At 42.9% G+C, this 7,478-nt stretch overlaps 1 pseudogene across 1 annotated transcript; it reads right to left on the minus strand.

Moving 5' to 3' along the window:
• Positions 1-5,873: 5,873 nt before the first annotated feature.
• On the minus strand, positions 5,874-6,668 carry LOC147912165 (androgen-induced gene 1 protein-like; annotated as a pseudogene). The gene is made up of 2 exons (XR_015550272.1): positions 6,359-6,668; positions 5,874-6,072 (listed from the first exon to the last, which is right to left on the minus strand). The product of XR_015550272.1 is annotated as an androgen-induced gene 1 protein-like (transcript).
• Positions 6,669-7,478: the final 810 nt, after the last annotated feature.

Below are 7,478 nucleotides of genomic sequence, written 5' to 3' on the forward strand. Positions count from 1 at the left end.
GGAATCCTAAGCAGAAAGATTTTTCCAAGCATGCTTTGGATCACAGGCATGTCTGATTCAAGACAGAAAATTGTACTATCGTTCACGGTTCCACAGAAACACATGACATTTCAGGAGAACACAGAGAAACAAATGAAAACCCTCAAGAGCAGCTACCAATTTTGCTAAATGTTATACCAGATGCGGGGGACAGTGGGGATGGGAAAAGAAGTGACCTCAACGAGTGGTCAGATGACTTTCTGTAATTTAAAAAACAGTTGCAACTAAGAAAGAGGATGGGCGATTATATCACCAGCTATTTCCCCCACGCTGAAAAACCCAGGCCCCTGTTTTATGTCTGATCCAAAAGAAACACTTTCAAAGAAGGTGAAGAAGATTCTACGCAACGTACTATACTCGCAATTCTTCCCCTAGGTTAGGAAACAGCATTATATAATCCCTAAAATTTATGTGCACATGTCAGGGTCAAGTCTGATTCTACCGAAAAAAAATGTGCAGTTTTACCCTCTTTGTATAATATCCAAAAAAAAATAAAACACCCACCTAACTTTGTTCACTGAGTACTCAATGAATTACTGGCCTTCGCATGGCACTCTGTGGTTTTGGCTGGCAAGCTAAGTACCATAGTTACATAATAATATACAGAATCTCTTCTCAAGATATTTCATTTCCTATTTAAAATTAAGCCATGAACTAGAGTCAAGAATATTTTATAAGTCTATAAGTAAATACGAGACCAAATGCATTATTTAGGATACTTATGCAGTTTGTTTTGCCTTTTTCACACTTTTTTAAAGGTCAAAAATTCTTAACATGTCTAAAAGCAAAAATGTATCCTCCAGGTATACTTGATGATTTCCTGCTCTTTGAACACCCCAAGCTTTTCCACATCTGAGCCCTTATTTATCTTGCTCCCTCTGTGATTTTCTTAAATTCTTTTGCAATACGGATTTAGATAACAAAAATAAATGCTTAGATTATATTACTTTAAACCTCTACAAAAATGCCTTCAACCAGTCAAAATATAGGACCATAACTTTGGCTGTCATAAAAATCAGATATAAGAAACATCAAGTGTAAGAATATTTCTATACCATATTCCGCTAAAAAAACAATCAAAAGCATTACTTACTACGCTACTCGATGTCCTTTATATGACAATCTGAGTGATAAATAACCTTGAAAAGTCAGTGCTTGGAAAGAACTGTATGTTTCCTGCTAAATTGTTATGGTTCCTTTATTCCAACACTACAGACAATGCAATCAAACGTGTATTCTTTTTCGCCTTGGCTGCCCTGAAGAGTAGCTAAATTTGTTTCTCAATTGCAATAAATAATCTATCCCTGGTGCCTAATACATATTTTTCTCTTCCTTTTATTTTAAAGTTGTAATTTTTTACAACACATTTTTAATTATGTCACAGTAAGAGTCACCTTAAATATGTTTTGAAATATGTTTAAATATGTTTTAAAGGCAGAATTAATATATCAAAGCTGTGTCCTACAAGACATTCCATGTTAACTTACAAAACAAAAGCAGTGTGTCCCAGAGTTGCATTTATCAAACCAGAATGTGCAAAGAAATCACCTAGAGGTCTTCTTAAAGTGTAGATTCCGATTCAGAAGGTCTGGGATGGAGCCCGAGCTTCCACATTTCTAGCAGGCTCCCAGATAAGGTCCATCCTGCTGGTCCTCAGACCACACTTTGAGGAGGCAGGCCCTGAGCAATCTTCCACCCGTGCATGAATGACAAGTCAGTACAGGAGGAATAAAGAGTAAAATGGAGCCTTTCGAGATGATAACTCTCAAAATGGTGAGTACCACAAACTACAGCAAATGAGATAGCCAGATGTTTGTTTCAATCTTTGCAAATCAAAATATTCCAAACCCAGCATCAAAATTAATTTTTAATAATGAATGTCCAGTTCACGTTTTCCAAAGAAGTTGATTCTGACTCATGTATCAATCAGACAGTCTACCATATACATCTGAATAAAGTTCTAGTTGTATGTTTCAAAAATCCCTATTATTTTGAATGTTTGAGAAGGAAATAGGACAAGAAAAGAATACTCACTGAAAATTTGGAAAGGGAAAGTTTCCATTTATTCAAATGTCTACTAAACACCCATCATACTCCAGCCTTACACTGAGGCCTCAAACTAGAGTTGCCTTTTTCTTTTAATTTATTTATGCTCATTTTATTCTGATTCCCCATTTTTATTATCTTTGGGGGCAAGTATCCTTTAATGAGTGAATAAGTGAATGAATCTGCATCATTTGAAGAAGATTCATCAGCTGTGATACTGGTTAAGGAAACACTTGGACATCAGGTAGTTTAAATTTTCTTTCTTTCCAGGTTATTTCCAGTTAAGAGTATTCCTTCTCTCGGCATGACATGTCGCATAATGATAATTTCTAAAATACTTCCCAGTAAAGCGAAGACCTAGTTTTCCCAATGTTGGTCAATTTTTATAGATTCTCATATTGTCCATTGTTATATGTATGTCTTCTCTGCATAGCTTCATGGATTCAGTAGGCAAAAACCTGTATTTTGGTGAAAGCTAAAATTAACCAGTTATCTAACATACATAAAGAACTAGCTGAATCACTACATAAGCACAACAACATTTAAGTTTTTCTTCTGGGTCAGAGGATTGAGAGCCAAGTGTACTAGTTTTCTATTGCTGCTGTAACAAATTACCATAAATTTAGTGGCTTAAACTACAAGCATTTGTTATTTTACACTTCCGGAGGTCAGAAGTCCAGAATGGTTCTCACTGGGTTAAAATCAAGGTGTCAGCAGGTCTGTGTTCCTTCTGGAGGCTCTAGGGGAGAATTTATTTCTTTGCCCTTTCCAGCAGCTAGACACCTCCCACATTCCTTGGATCTTGGCCCATTCTTCCATCTTCAAAGCCAGCAATGTTACATCTCTCTGTGATTTTCTTCCACAGTCACATCTTCTTCCATCTGACCCTTCTCTTCTGCCTCCCTCCATTTTCAAGAACCCTTGTGATTACACTGGGTCCACCATGGATAATCTGGGATAACCTCCCTATTTTAAAGTCAGCTGACTAGCAACCTTAATTCCCCTTTGCCATGTAACAACATATTCACAGTTTCTGGGGATTAGGATGGAGACATCTTTGGGGGCTCATTATTCTGCCTACCATGCCAAGACAGTGGTCCATTTCCATTTAATAACTTAAATTTTCCTAAAGCACTTTAGTTATCTTGAAGCTCTTAGGGAATAACAATATACGATTACTGATAGCAATAACTTGCATTTCAGTTTTTAACCATGAGCTCTGATTCTATCAAGATGACTCACATACTCAAAGAAAGATACGGATATAGCTGGAATGGCCACTGCCACATAACCATCTGCTCCCAGATACACGTAGCCTGAGCTTCCCGATTTACGTTCCAGTAAACTGAGGCCATGGAACATAGAATCAGACTGTGGCCACCAGGATAAATGTCCTGACACTGCAATCCAAGCTGGTTAGAAAAAGGGCCTTCTCGTTAAAGTTTAGAGAAGGTAAATCGTCTTCCAAAATTGCTCTAGTGAGCTTAGAATCATTAAAATTGTCCAGGGCACAAAGTAAGAAAGTTTATTCATTTTTTTTTAAACACACAAAAATGAAAGTGAAATGGGTAAATTCTAGTAGCCAAATCTTTTCCTGCCATTACTAAAGATTGACAGGTTGGTTGTTTTAACAGCTGTCCAATGTTTAAGCTCTGAAGACTTTAAATCTCTAATAATAAAGAGAGTAACACTTCGCATGAGTGTTTTTATGACTATATTCTAGACACTGTGTTTATGACTATATTCTAGACATTCTCACAGGAAGTCTTGATTAAAGATAATTATTATATTTCAATCAGAGGCCACAGAGAGTAAAAAGTTTGAATGATTGGCTGAAGGCTCCATACAGACTGAATCGAAATATGAAACAAAGTAAAAGTTTCAAATTTGAATTTATGGCCTGCCTGAATTCTGATAGACAAAAGCATATTTGCCGTGATTAGTGTAACTTAAAATAGGCAAGTCCAATCATCAAATGCTATATAAATATAAACTGCATGACAGTTTTAAGTAGAACCAAGTTGGCTCTGCTACAGTTTCATGTCACTCAAATGTTAGGAGAGGGAATGGTTTCTTGTGAGTCATTTTTTTTAAATAAGGAAGATCAGCCCTGAGCTAACACCCACTGCCAATCCTCCTCTTTTTGCTGAGTAAGATTGGCCCTGGGCTAACATCCGTGCCCATCTTCCTCTACTTTATATGGGACGCCGCCACAGCATGGCTTGATAAGTGGCACGTCAGTCTGCACCCAGGATCCGAACCTTCGAACCCCAAGCAGCCGAAGCAGAGCGTGTGAACTCAACCGCTATGCCACAGGGCTGGCCCCAGCCGTGTTTTTTAACACTCAGTAAGCAATGCCAGTGTGAGAAGCAGTCATATCTCATGGGTTAACCAACACCCTCAACTCCTACCCCTCTCACCTGTTGACCCCGTCCTCTGCTCCCCCAAAACTGTACCTAATGCAGAGGTGCTTCTGAGAACTGTTCACAGTTCCTGTGGCTCTGGCGGAGTCTCCATCAGTATTCTAGCTCAGCACTGTTCCTTGGCAACACGCAAATGGGCCAGCTCTAAGCAAGATCTGACTGAGGAATGGTATAAGGTAGTCATCCAAGAGGAATTTTGTTCACACGGCCCCTAAAAGAACTCTGAAAATCTGTGCACATATTTTTAAAGAACATCTAAACATTTTTAACATAAGTTTAAACATTTGAGAAAGGGACATGATTTCTAACGCTCTGATACATATTTATTGGAACCTCAGGGCTGCAGGTTTCCCTCATTCATCTATGGAAAATGTCTGCTATATAACATAATTGGCAGAGCCAATTGTCATTTACAGGCCAGTCAACCAATAAGACTTTCTGTTAAAACAAGTCTGACTTCGTTTTTCAATCAAATATGAAGATAGTCCTGGTGGCAACCATCTACCTTCTGAGTGCTTAAAAGGAACAGATAAATACAGCACAGAGCCTTGTCATGTGTTCCGCCCTTGAATGAATAGGGAAGAAGAAAGGAGAACTGGCAGGCATCACCCATGTTCAAGGCAGATCAGTTTCAAGAACCGGATGGAAGTTGAGGGTCTGAAATTGAATCTGCTGAAACACTCTCTGCCCTGAGAAGCCGGGTATGTGCACAGTTGGGAGACTGCTGGGAAAAAGAACTTAAATTCCTCTCTGAAAGTATCTAACATGATACAAATATAAGGCAGTATTTCTAAACAAAAACTCTCTGCATTTCTCTGAGGCATCCTAAGCCTTTGTCAATATCTTAAAACAGGTTTCAAGTTCTCTTCATCAATATGGAGGATCAACAATTAGAGATCATAAGCTTGCTTGAGTAGCCAGCCTCATGTGTAATCTTGGACAGTTCTAGCATCCCAGGAATCGGTTCTACATTTTCTCTAGTCCTTAGAATTAGTTGCTCTTGTTTTGACTCTCTGCCCTTATTTTATCATCTCTTAGTATATGTTTGACCCAGTCTAAATTAGTCATCTTTCACCCTAAAGTTCCTAGATTCCTCCCCATGTTATTACTGGGCCTTATGCTTCTGTTCTGATTCTCTGGCCCTTTTAGTGCCAGAAGGGGACACGCCTTTAAAAAAAAAAAAAACTCCAACTGCCAAGGTTACCAAGTTGTGCAAAAGAGGAGCTGCTTATGCAAACTGCTTCAGACTTTTATACGGGAAGGAAGAGTGCAAAGTCACACTGGAAACGCATTTTGCAAATCTCTCTCCCCTAGTGTTTCTGGGGTAAAAGGTTGTAAGTAAATTACTGACAATGGGCAAAAAAACACATGGAAAAAAACACTTTATTAGGTGCTTTCTCTTCTTTAGGAAGAGAATTTTGGTCCTTTCAGAGGAAGCTCCAAGTAATTCGACAATGCCCAGTTTCCTTCAGTTGCTGCAAGTGGATCCCACGGTGGGTGCTCTGGAAAGCACCTTGGGGGCGAACGGGTCTGAGGCCGCTCATGATCAAGGTCGTCCAATCCACTTGCAAAGTTGAGAATCTTGCCGTGTCACCCTAGCAGCAGGTCTGTGTTCCCCTCCAAAGAGCCCCACCTGGCGCACCCCACCTCCACTCGGGCCCCAGCCACCAGGTAACGTCGGGCTCTTTAGAAGGTGCTGCTGCGGGGCCGCTTCAGACGCAACCACCGGGGAAGAGGCGAGGACAGGGGTGGATGCTGCAGGCGCGCGCGCGCGCAGGTGCTCGCGCACCCACAAACACACACAGGCTCGGGGTGCGCGGAGGACGGGGGAGGGGCGGGGACGGCCTTACCAGATCAATGAACGTCAGGAATTTCCAGCTCCCTCCGTAGGTCTGATGCGAGGGCATTTCGACGGCCTTGTAGTTGCACAGGATGGAGCAGTAGGACAGCAGGATCGCCACCGCAGCACCTGGCAGGGGACAAGCGCCATGTCCGCCAGAGGCCTGGGCGGGCGCGGCGGCGACGAGGGCGGGCGGGAGCGCAGGGCGGGGGCGGGCGCCGTGGGAACCCGGGCGCGGCCGGCGGGGCGGGCGGGGGCTGCGGCGGGGCGCCCCCGGGGGACGGCGCGACCGCGGGCGCCCGGCGACCTGCGCGGGCGGGGCGATTGCGGGCACTGCTGGCGGCCGGGCGGCGTGGCGTCAGCTCTTTCGTCACCTCCGTCATTCTGCTCCTGCGTTCGCGGGGCCCCGGGACACCCGGCCGGGGGCGCCCCCTAGGCGTCCCGGCGGTGGGTGGGTGGCCTCCGAGCGCGCTCGAGCTCCGGGGCCGCGGCTGGTGGCATCTGTCGGGCGGAGAGCGACGCGGCCCGGAGAGGGAGGTCGGCAAACCTGCACTGAAGGAGGGGACCCCAGTGTAGACAAACGTTCCAGCCGGGGCATTGCAGCGGAGGTCAAGGGTGGCTCCTGTGGCCAACTGGGGTGCTCAGTGGCCACGGGAGGTGGAGGCGTGAACTTGGGGTGTAAGCCCGCGCCCCGGTGCCCCCGAGTGACTTGCTTTATTTTGGACCCAATTGAATTTTCAGTGTTAAACTACTATTAATCACTATGACATTCCCTTATAAATTCTATTCCAGTGCCTTGCACTTTTCCACGGGAACTTTATAAATATCATATCAGTATATAATATAACAAGACAGGCTATGCACTTTGGACAAGAGGTGTATACGTGAAAGATTATAAAGGAAAGAGTGTCAGATAACTTTCTGCTACAAGATTACATTCAGCTTAAAAACAAATCATTCTGAGTTTGGATGTAAAACCCGGTGTGTAATTTGATACTAATCTTTTGAGGGTTAAACGGGTTTTGCCCTTTTACTTATTTGTTTTTTCCTACACTACAATACCAGGGCTTCATGGAAGGAAAATAAATATCAACTGGATTCCCTCTGCCTTCCAGTAAATGTTGTCACGC

Source organism: Ceratotherium simum, chromosome 39 (assembly GCF_057802395.1).
Source record: "Ceratotherium simum simum isolate JZ-2026a chromosome 39, ASM5780239v1, whole genome shotgun sequence".
In the NCBI taxonomy this organism is placed as follows: Eukaryota; Metazoa; Chordata; class Mammalia; order Perissodactyla; family Rhinocerotidae; genus Ceratotherium; species Ceratotherium simum.